General features: G+C 42.4%; 1 protein-coding gene across 1 annotated transcript in view; it reads right to left on the minus strand.

The window, feature by feature from the left end:
* LOC144673462 (uncharacterized) overlaps window positions 1-13,983 on the minus strand; it is a 104,994-nt gene extending 91,011 nt beyond the window's left edge. The window contains exons 1-3 of the mRNA XM_078535283.1: window positions 13,849-13,983; window positions 13,021-13,085; window positions 5,112-5,211 (exon numbers count right to left, since the gene is read on the minus strand). The gene's annotated coding sequence lies outside the window, so the exon portion shown is untranslated. The remainder of the gene's footprint in view (window positions 1-5,111; window positions 5,212-13,020; window positions 13,086-13,848) is intronic.
* Between the last annotated feature and the right edge of the window lie 378 nt (window positions 13,984-14,361).

The raw sequence follows: 14,361 nt of genomic DNA on the forward strand, positions 1-14,361 counted from the left end.
GTTTCCCTCTGGGATTTGAACAACTCAGCATTTACCATTGGCTGTGTCATAATAATTGGGGGCTCTTTGAGGGATATATTTGTAATTCCTTGATTTTTTTGATTGGTGATTTTTAGATTACGAGTACGAGAAGCACTTTGAATTCAGGAATGGGTGTGAGGTATTTTTGAAGTGATGAGACTGCAAAAATGCCTGTATCCATGGCTAAATCTTTATGGAAGTAGAAGATATAACTCTGACTGGGTTACAGAAAGTATCCAAGAATAAGTTAACAGAGTTGGTGGATAACTTGCAATTGGGGTTACCGGTGGGGGCTAGGAAAGCAGATATAGTTGAAGTGATAGCACAGCATTTGAAGTTGGAAGTGACACCTGGCATCAGTGAGTCACAGATAGAGGTGGTGCAACTTCAGTTTGAACTGAAGAACCTTGAACTTGAACAAGCAAAGGACATGAATAAAAAACTGGAACTAGAGGCGGCAGAAAAAGAAAGGGAAAAAGACAGATTATTTCAAAAAGAAATAGAAATGCAAAAACTTGATCTCCAGAGGGAAAAGTTAGCAATGAAAGAGTGAACTAAGGAAAGAGACAGAGAATATCGGCTTAAAAGGCTGGAAGTTAAAAAAAGAGACCTCAGATTCTGATGAGGAAAAAACCTGTAACCTAAAACCCGGTGGGGAGATGTTTAAATTGTACAAGTTCTTCCAAAGTTTGAGGAAAAAGATATTGAAGCATTCTTTATTTCATTTGAGAAGATAGCTAAACTGGTGAAATGGTCAAGGAGAAGTGGACATTGCTGTTACAATCCAGGTTGGTGTGTAGAACACATGAGGTATATGCTTCGTTATCAAAAATGTCGGTGAATTATGATGTGGTAAAAAAGGCTATTTTGAGTGCATATGAGTTGGTTCCTGAGGCATACAGGCAGAAATTTAGGAATATGAGAAAACAGCGTGGGCAAACATATCGAATTTGAAAGAGTAAAACAAAGTAATTTTGAACAGTGGATACGGGCATTAAAAATAGAGACAACATATGCAGTGCTTAGAGAAGTAATTATTTTGGAAGAATTTAAAGATTCAATCCCTTTGGTAGTGAGAACAAATGTGGAGGAACAGAGGGTTCAAACGGTAAGACAAGCAGCAGAGACAGCTGATGATTGTGAGTTAGTTCATAGAGCTAAACCTTTTTTTGTCACCCTTTCAAATTGGAAACGGATAAAAAGTGGGAAGCTGAAAAGAAGATGGGTAGTCAGGGAAGAGGAGTAGCTGGAAATTCCCAGGAAGTTTTTTCTCAGAATAAAAAGGAAGGTGTTGAGGGTAGAATTGACATTTGAAAGTTGAGGTGTTATCATTGTAATAAAGAAGGACACACAAAGTCAGTATGTTGGAAATTGCAGAATTTGTTGGAATCATTCAGGTGCAGGAAAGTTTTGGAAGTAAAAGTACTGTGTGTTCTGAGGCTCAGGCACAGGATAAACCAGTGGTTTGTGTACAAGTAAAACAGGGAGAATCAGTGATAGGTAAAGAAGTGGGAATGTGTTGAGCTTACCCAAGAGAATTCTGAGGAGCAGGTTGCAGAAATGTTTAAAGACTTTGTGTGTGAAGGGAAAGTCTTTCCATGTGTAAAGGGTGGAGTAGGTAAAGATGTTAAATTTTAAGAGACACGGGGCTAGTCAATCCTTAATGTTGTGGGATAGTGATAGTTGTTGTGCAGAGGAAGTATTGCAGGAACAGGTGATAATAATTGGGGTTCATGGAGATGCTAAACCTATTCCATTGTGGAAGATAAATTTGAAGAGTAAGTGGAAAACTGACAAAGTGACTGTTGGGGTGGTGGAAAAATTGCCCATTGCAGGGGTTCAATTTATTCTGGGTAATGATATAGCTGGATCACAAATGTGGGTGATGCCAATGGTAGGTCAGCAGCCTGCAGAAGTGTTTTCAATAGAGGTGTTACAAGGGGAGCATCCTGGATTGTTTCCAGGTTGTGTGATAACGAATTCACAGGCACACAGGTTGAAGCAAGAGAAACAAAAAGGATAAGCAGTTCAAAGGCATGAAGAAGGTATTGAAATACAATGAGCAGGCACTGTGTTTGATAACATTGTTCGTAAAGACACAGCAGAGGACAGTTCAACTGAAGTGTTTAACTCAAGGCAATTAATTGAGTTGCAGCAAAAGATTTGCAATTAAAATAGTTATATCAGACAGCTTTCTCAGAAACAGAGGCAAAATGTATCCCAGAATGTTATTCACACAGGAAGACTACAGCTCAGAATTTTATTGCCGGAGACAAAGTGTTAGTTCTGTTACAAGTACTGAGTGACTTGTTAAAGGCAAGGTTTAGTGGGCCTTACAGGATTGAAAAGAAATTGAGTGAATTAATTATTCAACAAATGCTCCAGATAGAAGAAAGCAGATGGTGAGTCATGTAAATATGCTTAAAAAGTACTTTGACAGGGAAGAGAAACAAAAAGAGGTATTCGTGGTGGTAAATGATGAGAAAGAGGTAGGAATGCAGAACACTGACATTGATTTTCCTCTAGTCAAATTGGATACTATGGGGAACTTGAAAGCTTAAACGTAATATTGAGTTCCCTTCCAGACAAGTGTCAAAATGATTTGGAAAAGCTATTGCAGTCATAAAAAGCTATTTGTGGAAATAAGTTGGGGAGGATAGATTTAGCCATATATGATGTCTCTGTAGAAGTTTCATCTTCGAGGAGGCAACATCCTTATAGATTAAATCTGGCAAAGTTATTACAAGTACAGAAAGAAATTGACTTCATGCTTCAAAATGATATCATTGAGTCTAGTTGCAGTAACTGGAGCTCGCCTATAGTACTGGTACCGAAACTGGATGGAACACAGAGACTGTGTGTGGACTATCGAAAGGAGAATACGGTGACAAAAGCAGATTCATATCCTAAGGTTAGAGGGTTGTATTGAGAAAGTGGGACAATCAAAATTTATCACAAAGATTGACTTGCTAAAAGGATATTGGCAAGTACCGCTTTCGGAGAGAGCAAAGGAGATATCGGCTTTTGTGACGCCAAATGGACTATATCAGTTTAAAGTCATGCCAGTGGCATGAAGAATGCACCTGTGACATTTCAAATACTGACAAAAAAATGTATTTGCAGGTCTAAGCAATTGTGCGGTTTATATTGATGACTTAATAGTTTTCAGTCAGACACGGGAGGAGCAGTTACAGCATCTGGAAGAGTTATTTACTCGATTACAAGAAGCTAATTTGGTGATGAGCTTGACTAGAAGTGAATTTGAAAAAGTGCAAGGTACATATCTAGACCATACTATTGGACATGGTAAGGTGGCTCCAAAGGATGTGAAAGTCAAGTTTCGGGACAAATTTCAAGACAAAAGTGCCAGGCTATTCAGGTGGAGTTTATTAACGCAACCATTTAATCTACAGATAATACATGTCACTAGGTGAGAGAATCTGATTGCAGATGCATTATCAAGTGTTTGAAACATAAAGGGAATATTGGACATTTTAACACCTGGACACTGAACTGGAATGATTTCTGCTGATACCAAGGATTTGCATATATATTATGTTAATGAATGCAACTGGTAATGTAATAGTGTAAGTATATAGTTAAGTATAGGAGATAGTGTAAGTTGGGTTAATAAAAAAGCTGTCTTTTAGAATTATGGGAGTTCATTTTTGATAAGGAGGGGGATGTCAAGAAGATATAATAATGCCCATAATGTTATTGAAAATTTTTAAAAATAGAGTTTAGTGGTGTCTGTATCTATGTATGTGTGTCTTAATTGGATTAAAACCAGCTGGTCTAGAGGCTTTGATGTATAGGAGAGAAGTAGATTTGAAATGGTAATTAGATAAACATAGAGAAATAGAAAGTGAGATGTAAAAGGGCCAATTTGCATTTTTAAATAGACCATTCAAAAGAGTGAGTGAAATATTACACCTAACCAGGTGTAACTCAGAAACAATATGCTTATTTTTTCAAAGCTTACTAGCAAAGTGGGTATTATGAAAGAGTCTTATTGACAGAAGATTAAAAATTTTAAAAAAGCTAGTGACAATGAGAATTTGCATTTAAAGAGGAAAATATGTATAAAGGAAGAGAAGGCTGTTGGTAAAAGGAGAGGGATTCTAAGATCTAAAGCCTCCATCAAGTCCGTATGCAAGAGCCCAATGCTGAAAGAAACACATTTTGAATGTGACTGTCCAGGGAGTGCTTTGCCAGGGGTCATAGAGGTCTACAGCAGAGAAAAAGGCCCTTCGGCCCATTGAGTCTGCGCCAGTCAAACAAGCACCTAATTATTCTAATCCCATTTTCCAGCAGTAGGCCCATTGCTTGTTTAAATCTGTGTTTTACTGTTGCCTTAAGTGAGGTGTAACTGAGAGTCAGGTTAATTAGGGGATTTTTGTAGTTTTTATAGCAGTAATTTTGTAGACATATGTATGTGCTTACAATCTTTCTTGTGTTAATAAATGTCTAATTTAGTTTTATAAAAAACCTGAGACTCAGTGGTCTTATTACTACTGAATTCAAAGCCTGCATCTCGAAACACACAAATTGCAAAAATGGGCTATGACAGTTGTTTCAAGTTTCCTTCCGGGATTTGAACATCTCAGCATTTACCATTGGCTGTGTCATAATACCCACACAACCCTCCACTCAATGGATTTCCTCCCTGGCTGCGATCGATCATCCCTATCTCTGTAATCTCCTCCACCCACAGAACCCCCTGAAACATTTGTTTATCTACCGTTGGCCTCTTTAATATTCCTGATATTAATCACCCCACCACTGGTGGCCGCTGTTTCAGTTGCCAAGACCACAAGGGTTTTAAATTCCTCCTTAAACCTCTCCAACTCCCTATCTCAGTTTCCTCCTTTAAGGTGCTCCTTAAAACCTACCTCTGAACAAACGTTTGGTCACCTGAATTCATGTCTGCTCATGAGGCTCATTGTCAAATTTTGCTGTGTAACATTTCTGTGAAATGTCTTGGAATATTTTATTACATTAATTTGTATTTATATCACACTTTTGTCATTGACTTGGACATATATCACCGTTCCTTCATCATCACTGGTGAATAACCTGTAACTCCTTACCTAAGAGCACTGTGGGAGCACCTTCACCACACAGACTGCAGCGGGTCAAGAAGGTCAAACATCATCATCTCCACAGGTAACTGGGGATTGGTAATATCTGCTGGAATGTATGAAGAGAGAAACAAGGTTAACATTTCAGGTTGTGCAAAATAAATTACACGGAATTACAATGATGCAGAATTTGATGGTTAATATAAGTTCTGAAACATGAGAGAAATGTACAATCGCACCGGAAAAACAATTCCTGACTGTAAGATGCTGCAGGAAGATAAAACTGGTAAGTCGGCAGCACAAGGTCGAGGGATGAACAATGGTGGAAACCTCATTTAGACACGGTTGCAGAAGTAACAGTAAAATACTAAACACAGCTCAAACACACCCAGAGACAGAGGAAGTTAGACAACAGCAAAGAGGTGATCAGGGAGGGCAGAGGTGAAACAGGGCAGTGGAAGGACATGGATTAGATCCACCAGTCCAAGAGCCATGGAACCCCTTACAGACAACACAGCACAGCACTAAAAGCTCTAAATTCTAGATGAATGGTTAACTAAGCCGACAAGTGAACAATTTCGGTTTTCAATTTTAAAATCTTCTGCTGGAGCCTGCAGCTGGAAAGATATCAGAAGCACTGGAGTCAGAAAAAAATCTCCCAGTTGAGGAAATACCCGGGGAGCGGGGTGATGTCACTGAGCAATTGTCAGTGTGTGATGACATCACAGACACGAACACAGAACATCTGGGTCTGTACAAACCAGTGGTCACCACACATTATGAAGGATGTGAGGGTCCTTGAGAGAGTGCAGAGGAGGTTTACTAGGATGGTTCCAGGGATGAGGAATTTTAGTTGCAAGGTTAGGTTGGAGAAACTGGGGTTGTTCTCCTTGGAGCAAACGAGATTGAGGGGAGATTTATAGAGAGGTACAAGTTTATGACAGGTTTACATGAGGTAGATAAAGTGAGTTGAGATGAGTGCTTCAATCCAGTCCCACAGTGGGAGCACCTGAACGGCCTCTCACCAGTGTGAATTCGCTGGTGTGTGGTTAGTTCAGACAATCGAATGAACCCAGTCCCGCAGTGAGAGCACCTGAATGGTCTCTCATCAGTGTGAACACGTTGATGGGACATCAGTTCCCCAGAGCTTTTATAGCACTTCTCACAGTCTGGACATTTAAAAGGTCTCTCCCCAGTATGAACTCTCTCATGTCTCAGCACATGAGACAATGGAGTGAATCTCTTCCCACACACATAGCAGGTGAATGGCCTCTCACTACTTAATTCGCTGGTGTACAATGAGTTGAAACGATCCCCTGAACCCAGTACCACAGTGAGAGCACCTGAACGGTCTCTCAACAGTTTGAAGACATTGATGGTACATCAGGTCCCCAGAACTTCTGTAGTATTTCCCACAGTCTGGACATTTGAAAGGTCTCTCCCCAGTGTGAATTCACTGGTGTGTCAGCAGGTCGGATAGCCGAGTGAATCCCTTTCCAAATTCGGAGCAGGTGAACGGCCTCTCCCCAGTGTGAATGCGTCGATGAGCTTCCAGCTCAGACGGGTAACTGAACCTCTCCTCACATTTCCCACATTTCCACTGTTTGTCCCCACTGTAAACGGTGCTTTTTCCTTCCACGTTCAAAATCTGATGACATTCAGGTTACGATAAATTGAGCGACTCCATCAGATCCTGATGTGATACTTGCTTTGAGTTTCCCAACTGCAAATCCTCCCCCTCTAATACTCTGTGAAGTTGATTTAAAACAGAAAAAATGGGAGTGAGAGAGAACCCACAAAAACACAAAGGCAAGTTGTGAAATTGAGATAAATGAATCTGGTAATTTGTGGAGCTGACACTAGCAAAAGTGACCATGAAAGCTGCTGGATTGTCATAACAACCCAACTGGTTCACTAATGTCCTTCAGGGAAGGAAACCTGCCACCAAGACAAAGAGGAGGCAGAGAGTGAAAGAGAGGGATTTTATATATCTACAGCTCGACTAGAACTTCGACAGAATCTCTCAAATCCTCAACCTCCACTAACTAAAAGGATGAGGGGAGCAGGTGTATGTGAACACCATCACCTCCAAGCTTCCCTCCAGGTACTGCAGCGGTTCAAGAAGATGGCTCACTCCCACTTTCTCAAGGGCAATTAGGGATGGGCAATAAATGTGGCCCAGCCTGCAACGCCCATAAATGAATTTTAAAAAGTCCGAGTCTCACACCGTGCAGATTTGTCTGACATCCAGCACTGGATGAGCAGAAATCTCCATTTAAATATTCCTTCCCTGCCACTGGGTCAAAATCCTGGAACTCCCTTCCTAACAGCACTGTGGGTGTACCTACACCACACGGACTGCAGCAGTTCAAGAAGGCAGCTCACCACCACCTTCTCAAGGGCAATTAGGGATAGGCAATAAATGCTGGCTGAGCTACCAATGCTCACATTATTGCCTTCAGTGCCTACTACAAATTCCACTCCCTAACCACTGACTCTCTCCCTCTCCTTGGCAACTGCCTGAGGCTGAATCACACTGTTCAGAATCGCGAGATGAGCTTACAGCCACATATCCGCATCAACACCAAGACCGCCTATTTGCGTCTCAGTAACATCACCCGACTCCGCCCTAGTCTCAGTTTATCTGCTGTTGAAAGCGTCATCCATTCATTTGTTACCTGTAGTCTAAATTATCCTAATGCATACCCAACCGGCCTCCAACATTCAACTCCATCCTCCCACCCCCAGAATCTTGAGGTCATCCAAAACTCTGCTATCCATGTGCTTACTCACACTCAGTCTTGTTTACACATCACCCCTGTGCTCACTGATCGACAAAGGCTCTCATTTTAAAAGCACCAAAACTTTAAAATTCTCATATTTTCCTCCATGGTTGTGATGATCCCGATCTCTGTATTCTCCTCCAGCCACAACCTTCGCCGCCCCCTCGCCAGGATCTCTACACTGATCTAATTCCAGCCACTTGAGCATTCCCGATTTTAATCGCTCCACCATCAGTGACTGTTCCTTCAGTTGCCTAGGCCACAGCTTTACGCCTCACTCTTTTTCTTTAAAATACTCCATAAAACCTACCTCTTTGACAAAGCTTTTGGTCTCCTGCCCTAATATGGCTCATGTGGCTCAGTGTCAAACGTTACTTTGTAATATTTCTGTGAAATGCCTTGGAAAATTATGCTAAAGGCATAATTATTGTCTTGGACATATATCGTTGATTTGCCTCATCAATTACACATTGTAATTCAAAGTGTGAAGCAGCTCGATGGACAATTGTCCTCAGTCTGTCATTGGGAACATTTCAAAAAATGCCGACAAGAAAGATGGCGGCCGCGCATGCGCCCCGCCCACAATAAAGATGGCGACCGTTACCTCGGGGCTGCAATCGGAACAAAACTGCCGTCCTGGCTCCGTGCAAAAGTGGGAACGCCAAGGTCTTTTTCGGGGTTTTGCGGATTACGCAACATGTTTACGAACCCTTTCGGCCTACCCACCGGATCCATCGCTTCCTCCGTCCCCCTACTTTTCTCCTTACCGATCCGGATCCGACAAATAACCGTCTCTCCATTGCCATTTCTCGCTATGCGCATGCTCCAATGTGTTTTTCCCCACTGCGCCTGCGTACTGCTTTCCTGTGATGTGGATAGGGGATATTCCCCACCGCGGGGGATGATGGGTGAAGGCGTCGCCATTGAAAGTACAAGTTATTGTATCGCGATTTGTTTTCCTGGTGTGGTACGGAGACTGGGGCAGGAAGATCAAATAATAAACGTAGGAAACAAATTATATCGTTATATTATATTGAAACTATTGCAGAAAATTCTGAAGGAGAGAATCTTTCGCCACTTGGATAGGCAAGGTTTGATCAGGGTTAGTCAGCATAGCTTTGTCAGAGGGAGGTCATGCCTAACAAATTTGATTGAATTTTTTGAAGAGGTAACCAAGTGTGCAGATGAGGGTAGTGCAGTTGATGTAGTTTATATGGATTTCAGCAAAGCCTTTGACAAGGTTTTGGCTTGTAGGAAGCAGAGGGTGATGACAGAAGGATGCTTTAGTGACTGGAAGCCAGTGTCCAGTGGCGTACCACAGGGATCTGTGCTTGGTCCCCTATTATTCGTCATTTATATAAACGACATAGATGACTATGTAGGGGGTAGGATTAGTAAGTTTGCGGATGACACAAAGATTGGCCGGGTGGTCAACAGTGAGGTTGAATGTCTTGGGCTACAGGAAGAAATAGACGGGATGGTCAAATGGGCAGATAAGTGGCAGATGAAATTTAACCCTGAAAAGTGTGAGGTGATACACTTTGGAAGGAGTAATTTGACAAGGAAGTATTCAATGAATAGCATGACATTGGAAGTTCTGAAGAACAAAGGGACCTTGGCGTGTGTGTCCATGGATCTCTGAGGGCGGAGGGGCATGTTAGCGTGGTGGTGAAAAAGGCATTTGGGACACTTGCCTTTATCAATCGAGGCATAGGTTACAAAAGTAGGGAGATCATGTTGGAGTTGTATAGAACCTTGGTGAGGCCACAGCTGGAGTACTGTGTGCAGTTTTGGTCGCCACATTAGAGGAAGGATATGATTGCACTAGAGGGGGTGCAGAGGAGATTCACCAGGATGTTGCCCTGGTTTTTTAAGTTATGAAGAGAGGTTGGATAGACTTGGGTTGTTTTCGTTGGAGCAGAGAAGCCTGAGGGGTGACCTGATCAAGGTGTACAAGATTATGAGGGACATGGACAGGGTGGATAGGGAGCAGCTGTTCCCCTTAGTTGAAGGGTTAGTCACAAGGGGGCATAAGTTCAAGGTGAGGGGCAGGAGGTTTAGGGGGGATGTGAAGAAAAATTTTTTTACCCAGAGGGTGGTGACGGTCTGGAATGCGCTGCCTGGGAGGGTGGTGGAGGTTGCCTCACATCCTTTAAAAAGTACCTGGATGAGCACTTGGCACATCATAACATTCAAGGCTATGGGCCAAGTGCTGGTAAATGGGATTAGGTAGGTAGGTCAGGTGTTTCTCACATGTCGGTGCAGACTCGATGGGCCGAAGGGTCTCTTCTGCACTGAGAGATTCTGTAATTCTGAAACCCAACTGCGCGGACCCTCCATTATCTAGCAGAAAGGAGAATGGGATTTAGTGGAAAATAGAGAATCTCCAAAGAGCAGCAATAACAGCAGAATCCAACCCCTACAGTCACATATGAACTTACTGGTGCCCCAGCAGGCGGGAAGAACAACTGAATCGCTGCCCACAAACACAACGTTTAAAAAGCCTCTCTCCACCAGGTGCGAAAATTCAGTCAATCCTTTCACACGTGTAAATTATCTGAATGGTCTGTCACAATGTGGCTTTGCTGCCATGTCCTGTCAGCTCTGAAAATCCTCCCCCTGGTGCGACTACACAAGAGTTTCCATCTCAAATGGCAATGGAATCACTCCAAACAGTCAACAACAACAAAAATCTGCATTTATATAACACCTTTACAAAAACACAATTTCCATACAATAAAAATGGAAACGCACACATTTTAGCAACATAAATCCGTGTCTCTGTTAAATGGTTCATCACATTGTATAACATTCCTATGGTTGTAAAACAGCAGATAATCTGGCTCAGTATGATCTGTGCTTTGGTAGATCTGCTGTGAATATAACACATAGGGAATAGCTGCGCATTTCATATTTGTTCTATCACATACATTTACTTTAATCAAATGTCTTGAAGCTGGTTGTCTCCCAGACTAATTTATTCAAAAACCTTAATAACCAGTGTTTGTTTCTCAATTTTTTTTCTACAGCTCCAGCATTCATCTGACCCCATTGTTTTTTCTCACTTCTGTTTTTAATCACTGTTGTCTTCAATATCTTTTTTCATAATCCACTTCCCATCTGTGTCCACCCAACTATTCAGATTTTGTTACAAAAGCTGGTAACGATGTGAAATATGTCATGCAGCCTGATATTTAACACTATTTTGGGGGGTGGGGATTGATTATTGAGTACAATTCATGCAAGATGTATTCCTTCTTAGTGAGTCCCATTTGAAACATTAACCATCACATTAGGTTTATATGGGAAAATGTTTTTTTTAATCGAAACCAAGGAAGCGCAAAAATTGTCCCAAAGTTCATGGCCATGAGCATGGGTGTCGAGTCCACATAGATGAAGCACAATTGCCAGTTGGTCCTCACCAGCAACAAGAACTCCCACTCCCCATCATCCCCCAGCCCCCTCAGCGCAGCTCCTGGCCTCTCCCTGCCATTTGAAGCTCCTCACATCTGCATCCTGTTGTTGTTGTATCAAGTGATTAAACACAGCTCCGCACTGTGTCCAGGAATTGCTTCCCATAATGTGCAAAAACACTCAGTCACTTCAAACACATCAACAAGGCAATAAGTAATGGTGGAGGCACTGAAATGGCAGGAGCTGGAACCGTGGTGAGAGCAGGAAAGTGATAGCATGAAGTTAGAGGGAAGGAGGAGTAAGATGTGTCAGTGTGAAATTGGAGGGTGGGGGGAAAAGAGGAATGTCTGTGTGGATTCCTCTATCATAGCCTTTCCTTGTCCTCAGAATACAACTGTGATTTGAAGGTGTTTCGAAACAGCAACACGCCATGCAGTAGAAGAACACTAATTTATACCTGGGTCTGGCAGTTCCTCCAGGGTTTAATAACCTGCTGCCTCCAGCTCTATCAGACTGGGGCTGTGACAACTGGTGAGGGAACCAACAAGAGGGAAAATCCTTGAACTTATTCTCACCATTCTACCTGTCACAGATGCATCTGCCCACGATAGTATTGATAGGAATGACCCCACAAGGCCCTTGTGGAGTCAGAGTCCCACCTTCACATTGACAATTCTCTCCATCATGTTGTGTGGCACTGCCACTGTGCTAAATGGGATAGATTCAGAAGAGATCTAGCAACTCAAGACTGGGAACCCATGAGGCAGTGCGAGCCATCAGCAGCAGCAGAATTGTATTCAACCACAGTCTGTAAACTCATGGCCCAGCATATCCCTCACTCCACAATTACATCAAACCAGGCGATCAAGCCTGGTTCAATGAAGAGTGCAGGACAGCAGGTCAGGAGCAGCACAAGCCATATCGGAATGTCAGCTTGGTGAACCTACAACACAGGACTGCTTGCCAAACAGTGGAAGGAGCCTATGATAGCCAGAGGTAAGCGATCTCACAACCAACGTATCAGATCAAATCTCTGAAGACTTGTGTTCCAGAACTAGTGACACCCCCAGCCAAACCATTCCAGCAGCTTTCCAAAGAAAATAAAACCCAGCCTATGAAATGCTTCCTCTTCCCAACTGTTTTTGATGTGAATAAGGTTTCAGTGGGAGTTCGCTAATTTCTCTCCCTTAATCTTATGAATCAGATCATTCTTGACATGGGTCCACTGCTATTGGGCACCCAGGGAGTGACCATTCTAACTCAGTGACTCTGAGCAGTTTTGTTGGTCCCGGGGCTTGAGTGAAACTTGCCACTTTTAAAGTGTCATGATTCATTGTACATTAGGCCGCACCTACAAACTGGTCTCTAGCATTTCCAGTGAAGTGGAGGAAGTTTGCTTTCATAAACCAGCAACTGTGATAAAGACAAAGCAGGATGGAGAAAGACTCAGTTGGAGCACAGTGACACAGTGGATGAATGGAGAGCTGAGGTTCACCCATGAAAGCACCAAAGTTTAAAGAAAAAGCAACAGCACCCAAAGTGGGGCTTGAACCCACAAACCTGAGGTTACAGGCCTCATGCACTACTGACTGTGCTAGCCAGAAGTTCAAGGGGCTGATGCTTTCCATTCAATCATTCACAGCTTCTCTTTCTTAGTTGCATCTCCTTCCAAACACTGTGATCCATTTTCTTCAGGATTTGTTCCTGGATTTAATATTTACCTGCTTTGTGACCTCATTTTGAGATCAGATTCTCTTCAATCTCCAACACAAATTGAGTTGCAAACCTGTCGGACAAACAATGGAAAACAAGTCAGTCGGTAACACAAATCCCATGGTGCTCATATTCAGATTCACAACAGTCAACTTTTAAAAAGGAAGGAGTTTTGCAGTGAAAATATTTAGAAAGTTGTTTTTATTTGTGACACACTCACTCGGGTATTCTGTAAATGCTGCTTGGAGGTTCAGTGACCGGGATATAATCTACCTGCATTTCCCTGAGCTGGTGCTGGGTGTATTGGGAGGTTTGACCTGGGTTGGAGTATCTTGTATCCCAGGGATGGGCACTAACCCACTGATTGAAGCTGCAGTCGCCACTTTCTGCTGGCAGCGGGCGATTGGAGAGTGTGGGGCGGAATATTGCTGCTTTTCTGCTTTTCCCTGTCTCACTCACTGTGGAGCTGAGGAGGAGCGAATGGGTTTGTTTGAATCCAATAACTTCACAGATTTCCAATGGGTTAGACATAGGTACAGGGTAGGTCTAATCATTTTCTCATTAAACTTGAAATAAATTAATCAATAATTTATTTGTGTGTGGCATGGGGCAGGGAGGGGGATATGGTGGCATAGTGGAAATATCACTAAACTAGTGATCCAGAATCCCAAGCTAATGATCTGGGGGACAAGGGTTCAAATCCCAGTGGAATTTGAATTCAAGTAATAATCTGGAATTGAAAAGCTAATCTCAATAATGATGACCATGAAACCATTGTTGTAAAATCCCATCTGGTTAACCACTGCCCTTCAGGGAAGGAAACCTGCTGCCCTTACCTGATCTGGCCTACATGTGATTCCAGACCCACAGCAATGTGGATGACTCTTAACTTCTTATGGTGTGATAAGCGACTCAGTTCAAGGGCAACAAAACCATAAAATGTTGGAAAAACTCAGCAGGTCTAACAGCATCTGTGGAGAGTTAAAAAAAACAGAGTTAACATTTCGAGTCCATATGATTCTTCTTCAGAGTCATCCCTTCAAGCCTTTCAGTGTCTTGTCTATTACCAAGTATTCTGATTGTCCCAAAGTCGAAATTAGGTTGAAATCCCTGATGTGCTGTAACGAGAATCCTTTCAATTTCTCAGATCAGTTAATTTCACTGATAACATCAGAATCAATGTTCCAGCGTCTTAAAGAAGGGAAAGGTGCCTTGACTGACACACACTAAGTCCAGATGTCAGTTTTTCTCCTCTTAACCCAGAGAAATTAAGACCACAGATGCTAAAACTGATTTCCTTGACATATTCTGGTATATCCTGACCATTGACTAACTGTAAATTTCTCTTG

The sequence above is a fragment of the Cetorhinus maximus genome, unplaced genomic scaffold (assembly GCF_964194155.1).
Source record: "Cetorhinus maximus unplaced genomic scaffold, sCetMax3.hap1.1 HAP1_SCAFFOLD_368, whole genome shotgun sequence".
Classification (NCBI taxonomy): domain Eukaryota; kingdom Metazoa; phylum Chordata; class Chondrichthyes; order Lamniformes; family Cetorhinidae; genus Cetorhinus; species Cetorhinus maximus.